Raw genomic sequence first — 8,869 nt, 5'->3', positions numbered from 1 at the left:
TCTTTTATAAAGGATACTCAAACTGGTGTTCAGGAGCTGACCCCTGTATAGGGGCCTCACCATTCCATTCAGAGCAATTATTAGATACCTGCTTTAAGCAATGCACCGTAGTAGACATGACAAACTCTTCTAGAGTTTTGTGAACCACTGGGATACTGGAGTTTCATTCATGACTAATGATTACTCTCTCTCTGGTCCTTGAAACTTGCTTGTGATAATGCAGTCTAAGGGCATAGTTGTTCCAATTAACCAGTATAAATGTTTCTAAATTTTTTTATTTTTTTATTTTAAATGTTTTTTTTTTTATTTTTGAGAGAGAGAACATGTGGGGGGTGGGTGCAGAGAGAGATAGGGACAGAGGATCCAAAGCAGGCTCCGCACTGACAGCAGAGAGCCCAATGTGGGGCTCGAACTCACGAACTGTGAGATCATGACCTGAGACAAAGTCAGACACTCAAACTGACTGAGCCACCCAGACTCACCATCTCTCAAAAAATTTCAAATAAAATTGCCTTATGATCCAGAAATTCCACTTCTGGTATACATTCAAAAATTGGAAGAATTTCACTATAAACCCCAAACATTGAGACATTTATAAATTCCTGTTTCCACCAAAAGGAAAGTTTTGCTTTGGAAGGCCCAAAGGTGCAGCAAAAGATGGATGTGGATAAAGAAAATGTGGTATGACATACACTGAAATATTATTCAACCTAAAAAAGGATAGAAATTCTGACACGTGTTGCAACATGGGTGAACCTTGAAGACATTATGTAAAATGAAAGTCACATCATGACCAATACTGCATAATTCCACTTCTAGGAGGTGTCCAAAATAGTCAAACTCATGGAAAGAGAAAGTAGAATGGTAGTTCCCAAGGACTGTAGGGATGGAGCTATTGTTTAATGAGTACAAATATTCAGTTTTTCAAGATGAAAAGATTTCTGGAAATGGATAGTGGTGCTTGTTGAACAGCAATGTAAATGTATTTCATACCACTGAATTGTACACTTAAAAATTGTTAAACTGGTAAAAATGTATGTTACAATGGTAAAATTTTATAATTAAAAATTTTTAAAGAGATTCTTGTTAAGATTTCTACCCTACCCATCTGCTTTCCACGCAAATATAAAAGAGTGTTACAATGCAAGACCAATTATCAACCATCCATTACCATTCGAATGTGAAGGCACTGGGGAAATGAGGTTAGAGGTGGAAGGAGGAAAATGGAGAGAAGGAGTGGTGTTGGACTGTGGAACATTGATCAAACAAAGAGGGCTCAGAAGTGTGCAATCTGAGCCATGTGCTGGGAAAAATGCCTTTGAAAAAGTTTTGAAGTAAAGGGTGGGAACAGACAAAGAGGATAATTCACACCCTGCTACTTCACAGGGTCCCCCATAAGAGCCACTAATCATGATCATTTGCAGATAACACTGTTGGGAAGCAGGTAACCCTCCAGAATGCAAATCGAGGACATAAATGCTAGGCGTGTTAATAAGATGGGACGAGCAATAGTACAGACATATGTCACAGAGTAGGCACCTTGGAAAATACATGTAAGTACAGTTGACTCACAGTAAACAAACCTAATTAAACCACGTCATTAAGCAGAATAAACCAGCGTGACATAAAACAAAAAAAGGAAAACCACAGAAACATTCCATGGCCTTCCTTATTCTAAATAATGGCTGCAACATAATATATATTCAAGATATACTTACTGAATAAAATTCACCTGAAAATCCAACAATTCACACACATTTTTACTGATTTTTGAGTCAAATGTTTCCGAATTTACTTAGCCAATTCTCACAGCTGAATCTAATTGCAAAATGGCAAATTGTTTATCGTGGCTTTTCTAGTTTTCAATAAACCCTTTCAACACAAATTTTCAGGGGTAAGGATGTTTTTGATGAATGATAATTCTTATCTAGAGAGGTATTTTCTTAGAGTCAGGTTTTCCCTCTAACCCTCCATCTGAGCTGCCCCAGCCTTAGCCACTTCCTGTGTAGGATGGAATTCCCTGCCTTGATCCCTACAACAGGTGGATGTATCAACAAGAGCTCTGGGGTTTGGGTACACCTCCCTCCAGCATGCCTCTCACTGTGGGCTCCTGAGTGCACAGAAATACACTGCAGAGTCCTCCAGCTGTGAAGCTGAGATGACAAGATGGATGGATTTTCTTGCCTTCTGGAAATTCAATGAGTAGCGACCTTCTGTGGCATTTTGTTGGTTGTGAGAATCTTGACGAACAAGGAAAATCATCTCCCCGCGGCTGGGCTGCTTGTACCACAATAGACTATAATTTGGATCGCTGGTGTCATATGTGCATTCCAGGATGACAGCCTCCTTCTCCTGTACTAACATCGCTGGTGGGGCTTGAGTTACCTTTTGGGAAATACTGGATCCTGAAGAAAAAAACATGGGATCAGAGTTTCAAAGTAAGTCATCTGGCACAAGGAAATTGTGTTTTACACACTATTATCCCTCCCTTCCAAGGTACCCACAAGACACCACTTATGTCCCCTGTTTTTAGGTCATACAGGAGGAACATTACAATGGGGGCCATCCTTACCCAGCCACATTGAAGCCATTACCACCTTCAGAAGGCTGGACAGAAACATGTTTGAGTTTTTCCACTAGATGGGAAATGTCTTCTTCAATTTCAGAGCTCGGCACCGTGAGGGGAGCCTGCCAGGGTGAAGGAAGGATGGCTGGGTATGTGCTGCTGTTGCCCCAGAACAGGAAATAGAGGTTTCCTGTAGCAAGTTGTGTGGGTCATGTCACACTTCTCTCTGTACCAGCTGAGAGTCTCATTATCCAGACTTCTTTTTGCATTCAGTGACTCTAATGTGTAAAGTCACATCTGAAAATGAATGAGTAAAATTTTATATTGAAATGAGGATTGGTGGTTTAACTATAATATGTTCATTCATTGCCTCTGTGATGAAAGTGGGTGGGAGGCACTTACTTAAAAATATGACAACTAAGGGTCACTTTGGGAACGCATATACTAAAATTAGAATAATACAGAGAAAATTAGCATGGCCTGTGTGCAAGAATGATGTGAAAATTCATGAAGTATTCTATATTTTTAAAAATACTACATGTAATGTATTATGGAAACAGCATAAGATATAAGAATCATGAAAAAAGATGTAAGAATCGTGTATGCTCACACTATGTTATTTCACGTAAGATAGAAATAAATCACTTTATGATAAGAAGGCAAAATGTTTAGACTAACTGTAGCTCTTTCAATCTACCTATTAGTATGCCAGTATTCTTCCTCACTGTCAATGTCTGTTCAGATGCCTTTCTTGGGGCCAAAGGCTGAAAAATCTAATCACTTTTTGCTGAAAGGTTTAGACTGAAGCCCTCAGATAATAGATCCTGTCACTGAGGTCTCCTTCTTACATTGTTTAGTTTCAACAGCTCAGCTCTGTTTCAGAAAGGCCAGAATAGACATCAGAGTTTGTTCATTAATTATCAAATATTTAAATTTATATTTTTCCCATTACCTCAGTTGAACCACAGTAAGCCCCTGTACTTTGTATGCTCAGTTCTGAAAAGAATATACCCTAGGTGACACCATACACCTCCACAAGACTATTGACCATACGATGATTGATTGTGATAAGACTTTCTCTGTGTGCACAGATTAAAAGTAAGGTTGTGTCCTAAGGATATTTTTCAACATCACGGCAAACAGCAAAGATCCATTGCCTCTTACTGTTGACTTCCTGATACAGTAGCAAAGACTTAACATCCTTGTCTCAAAATCATTATAGCTTCAGCTAAATTGGTCGAAGCATCTTCAGAATTTGTACTGCAGTCTCCATGAAATATGATAGAACCACATAGAGTACAACTGTCAGGCTCTCTAAGTGATAGACTATAACTCTCTATAAACACCTAATGTTTTTCTACCACTGGCAGAGTAAATGTGAAATATTATTAATTTCTACTCCTATTACTCAACTCTAACACATTTCTCAATGAAGGGAGCCTCATGATTGCACTTATGTCATTCAAGAAGTGTCCATATCCAGGATAAATGTGTCAGACACTCTGAGACCAGATTCTGAATTAATAGAATTTTAATAATCTTATCTTAAACATTGAAAGAGACAATACCAGACTGGTCATGCAATTACCACTCCAGAATCCTTTATAAAGTTCAATCACTTAGCAGAAGCAACATTAATTCAAGTGGCTGAACTAATGGATATCTTTTGGGCATGTCAATTTCCAAAAAAAAAATTATGTAGTCAGTGTCAGTCAATATGCTTTTAAAGTATTCACACCTTCCAAACACTATAAAGACAATGAGATTCCTTAACTTTCTTTTATTGACCCTTTCACATAGCTCATGTATCTTATAAGAAAGGAACAGCAAATACATGAATTATTGATGTCTTCGTGTTGTTAAAAAGAAATTTTATCATAATGACGAAAGATCACGATACAAAAGACACTGTAGAAGCTAGGGAAAAATGCCTGAGCAGGCCATCATGCTACACATACGTTTCCAACTAAGGTCCTTACGTGAGCACCTCTTTTTTTTTTTAATTTTTTAATGTCTATTTATTTTTGAGACAGAGAGAGATACAGCATGAACGGGGAAGGGTCAGAGAGAGAGGGAGACAGGATCTGAAACAGGCTCCAGGCTCTGAGCTGTCAGCACAGAGCCTGACGTGGGGCTCGAACTCACAGACCATGAGATCATGACCTGAGCCGAAGTCGGACGCTTAACCGACTGAGCCACCAAGGCACCCCGAGCACCTCTTAAAAAACATAAAGACCAATCCATGGAAAAGTTTAATAATTCCAATTTGGTTGCAGAATATTTGGCACTAAGCTTGATAACAAGTCCCACATCAGGTGAGCTTGGGCCCCGCTTCTGGTAAAACACAAGTCCTGGGTGAGCCCTGCTTTCTCTCTCTCTCTCCCTCCCTCTCCTTCTTTCTCTCTACCCCCCTTCCCAACTTGCACCCTCTCTCTCTGCCCCTTGCTCACTTGCACCCTCTCTCTCCCTAAAAAAAAAAAAGGCTATGGTTAGTAATGTTTAATTCAATCAAATGTGAAGTTGACTCAGAGAGGTTTGGAACAAGTTGTCTCTACATTACCCATTAGTCCAAATGCCTTTGTGTGCACTGCACTAACGAGGTGGCTAATAAGTGCATATAAAATGTTTCCCATATGCCTCAGAAAGAACGGTTTTAATTATAATGATAACACAAAATTACAAGTCCAAGAATACATTTAATTATCTTAAAACCACAGAGCTTTATTAAGAAAGGAAGACATATAAATGGAAAGAAACAGAATGCTCTGAAACAAATAATCAGATATACGCATTAAGGACTTTTATTTTTCACAATCAATTTATACATTTAATTCCATCATAAAAATTAGATTAAAAGTATGTTTAAGTAGCAGAATTCATCTTTCCTTCTTTCTTTAAAAAACATCTACGGATAGCCCATTATATGAAAAAGTTTGTGCTAGGTACTGCGAATACAGCAGTGAATGAAATACAAAATTCTTCTAAATTCTATGAGAGAGTAATTGTGAACAGATGCTTAGAGAATTTTGTAAATGAGAATAGATTTCTGAGTTTTATCTTAAGTTCATATTGTCAAGTCATTCCCTATCTTAATTTCTCTCAAACACACAAATAATAGACACCATCACTGGGCTCTAAAGGAAAACCCATGCCACATTTTCTGAAAGAGAAAGTGATCAAATCACATATATGGCTGTCAAATTTTGTCCCAAATACAGAGGAAGAAAATTAGTATGAAACTGTACTTAATTAAAATATTTCACAGAGCTATGGTAAAGCAGATGTTAAATAAAACATTAAAAATAAAATAAAGTAGATGTTAGAGGTGAAAACATGATGGAAGGAATGCTCAAATCAAATTATATTAAGTGAAAAAATCATGTTCCTAATCAGAATACGATTTTTTAAGACTAAAATGAATATTAGCAATAATATCCGATTATAGAAGTATGACTTTCATATTTTTCACTTTATGTATTTCTATATTTGACATGTAATGTTGTAAAATCAGAAAAATAATAAATGCTGCTTGGAAACACAACATTTAAATGCCCATCTCATCCATAGTAAGGACTGAAATATTAGTACTAAGGGGTTATTTATGGGAAAGGCATCTGAATAGCATATGTAAACTCACATTTAAAGCCTGAATTTCAAAATAAAACCTTACTAACTCCCTTCAAGAATTCCATTGAGCAGCAATCATCCAAGAAAATGTTCTAACCCTGTCTGGGTCATCTCGATCCCAGTTGTCTTCAGTTATGCTTTAATGTCTAACACATTAGCTTCCGCCTACAGACAAACAATAGCACAAACGATCTACTTGAAGTTCTGTGTCAAAGGACAGGGGTTGCCCAGTCACAGGTTTGGGTGCAGGCAGCAGGTGTCTGGGACGCAATGTGCACTTGCTGCACAGAAGTAGACAGCTGAGTCTGCAGGCTGGGTGGCTGCGATGTGCAGGGACAGATGCTTGGCCGTCTTATTCAGTAACACAGTGAGTCTTTGGTCTTCTTTTTTGGCCACACTTGAACGAATGTCTATAATGAGCTGGGGACCTTTTCCAAGTTCTTGCTTATACCAAGGGAAGTAGTCTGAGGCACTGTCTGAGTAACTACAGGTGATAACAGAGCTGTTTCCCTCCTGGACACTCAGGGTGGAAGGACTCTGCTCCACATTCTCTCCTCGGCTGAGCCCTGTGCAGAAAGAAAAGGTCAGAGAAAGGAGAGCAGTTCTCGCGTTATTATGCTTCAGAATTCCCCTTTTCTCCACTACCTGGAGGAAACCTGAGTAAACTCAGTCTTGACTTCTCAAGACTATCCACTAATTACTCTGTTTCTCATAAACACTCAACTCACAGTGCAGTGGCAGCCACAAGAGCGTGATGAAAGCCCCCTCGGATGTCCTCATGGTTCCTCCCAATTACAATTACAATCACTTTCCGACTTGCCACCTCCAGCCAGCACAGCTACTTCTAGTACCGGCCCGCCCTTCTTTCCTGCATCAGTCAGAGTGGTTTCCCACGTGTCCACCAGCCAATAAGAAGACGACTGTGCTTCTGCCAGACCTACTCATGCAGATGCTCTACCATGGACCCTCCGCCTGGTCTGCAGCAGCTCAGGTGCACCCTCCTGTGGTCACGTCTGTACTGAACTCACTGGGGAAAACCTTCTTCCCCTACCCCGAGCCTCTGAGGGACTCAGACGCATAATGGCAGCAATACGTCAAACAAATGACATCCTAGACCAGAGACTAGATGCACAGGAAGAATGTAAACATTAAGATTTATATCTCTGCACACTACTGAGTCACTGTTAAGTTCAAAAGAGTAGATCCTGTTGCCGTTTATTCAATGATGGGCCTCGTGTACATGTTTGAACCGAGGAAGGAATCATGATTCACTGTCTTAAACAAAGAACATAGAAAACCTTCCCTTTCTGCCAAATCTACCAGCCTCATTTGTCTGTTATGGAGAAAAACTTTCCTAAAAGGAACATGCAAGCCAAAGATTGGAGTAAAAGAGAGAATATCATTTGATATTTCAAATAAGATAACTTTTATCTCAGTCGCTGCTTGTCCGAGCTGTCTGGCCCATGACCTTGCTACTCCCAGAGGACTGACAGTACCAACAGTCAGATGTGGAATCTTCCCTCAGTAAGATGACTGTGACAAAAAGTAGAAGACCAAATTTCAATCATAAGGGAGCAGGGAGATAACTTCCATCACTTACTTATTAATATTTCAACTATAGGAAACAGTTTGACCAAAGATTAGATTAATTTGCATAAAGAAATCTGACATGCTATTAAGAAATCTATTTGAATGTTATGTGTCTTATATTCTGCAAAGTATTGAAAGACAGACTAGACGTGCTGGGCAAACATCAAGCTGCACGCTCAGAAAATATAACCACATATGACTTTATCCTTGAACTGATTTCATTTTCTCAAATCAAGATAGATGGCATGTCTTAAAATGCAATTACCGACTCATGGACTCAGTAGAATTCCTTCTAAAGTATTAGCCAACTATTGTGTCATCCTTCCCCTTCCTGGTCATCACTGGTTCACATTCCATACTCTGTTATTTTTCTCCTAAACTCCTCTACAGTGTTCTCTCCTCAAATTCATTGATAAAGTTCTCTGGACCTATGAGTTTCCAGAATTATTGCCCTCTGTCTAAACCCTTTCTCATCCATTTGAATGTCTTGGAATTTTCTGATGACCTCTGTGAGAATAAATCCACGGAAGTCTAAATCTTGCATGTGCTCAGGAATAGTACCAACAGGAAACAGGCCCTAAAGAATTGATCAGAAGAAATGGTTTCTGGGAAACTAAGACCACTTCATTTCCAAAAGTGGAAGCTCCTTTCTATGATTCATACTCACTGATCCTCTGAAATGAAAAGAATAAAGCTAATCTTCCTTCCATATCTCCCATCCTTCAGGTTTAAAGACAGCTATGGTGAAGAACATCAACTCAATATGTAAATATATGGGTATATATAAAATGTGCTTTTATGTATGTAAACCTTCTTGATTTGGGGAATCTTTCATTCTCTCACCCATTCCCCATAAAATGAGAATTCTCAAACTCTTCCCTGGTCAAATTTCCCTTTTCTCGGATCTAGACACTGAGGTCAATATAGGCACTTTTGAGGTGTGACACACAGAACTGAATGTGATGTTCTGAATGTGAGCATTCATACGGATAATGTTCTTCCATGTATTGACTATAACACAGATAGATACAGCCATATCTTGGACAAAATTCCCAACTCCATGATTATTTCAGAGAATATTGCTTT

The 8,869-nt window shown here is 38.9% G+C and overlaps 1 non-coding gene across 1 annotated transcript; it reads left to right on the top strand.

Moving 5' to 3' along the window:
* Positions 1–2,987: 2,987 nt before the first annotated feature.
* On the top strand, positions 2,988–3,093 carry LOC111561060. The gene has a single exon (XR_002743429.1). It is a non-coding gene; the product is annotated as a U6 spliceosomal RNA (small nuclear RNA).
* Positions 3,094–8,869: the final 5,776 nt, after the last annotated feature.

This window comes from Felis catus, chromosome B3, assembly GCF_018350175.1.
Source record: "Felis catus isolate Fca126 chromosome B3, F.catus_Fca126_mat1.0, whole genome shotgun sequence".
Lineage (NCBI taxonomy): Eukaryota > Metazoa > Chordata > Mammalia > Carnivora > Felidae > Felis > Felis catus.
Note: the sequence above shows the minus strand (reverse complement) of the source record. Positions and strands in the feature narration are given on the sequence as shown.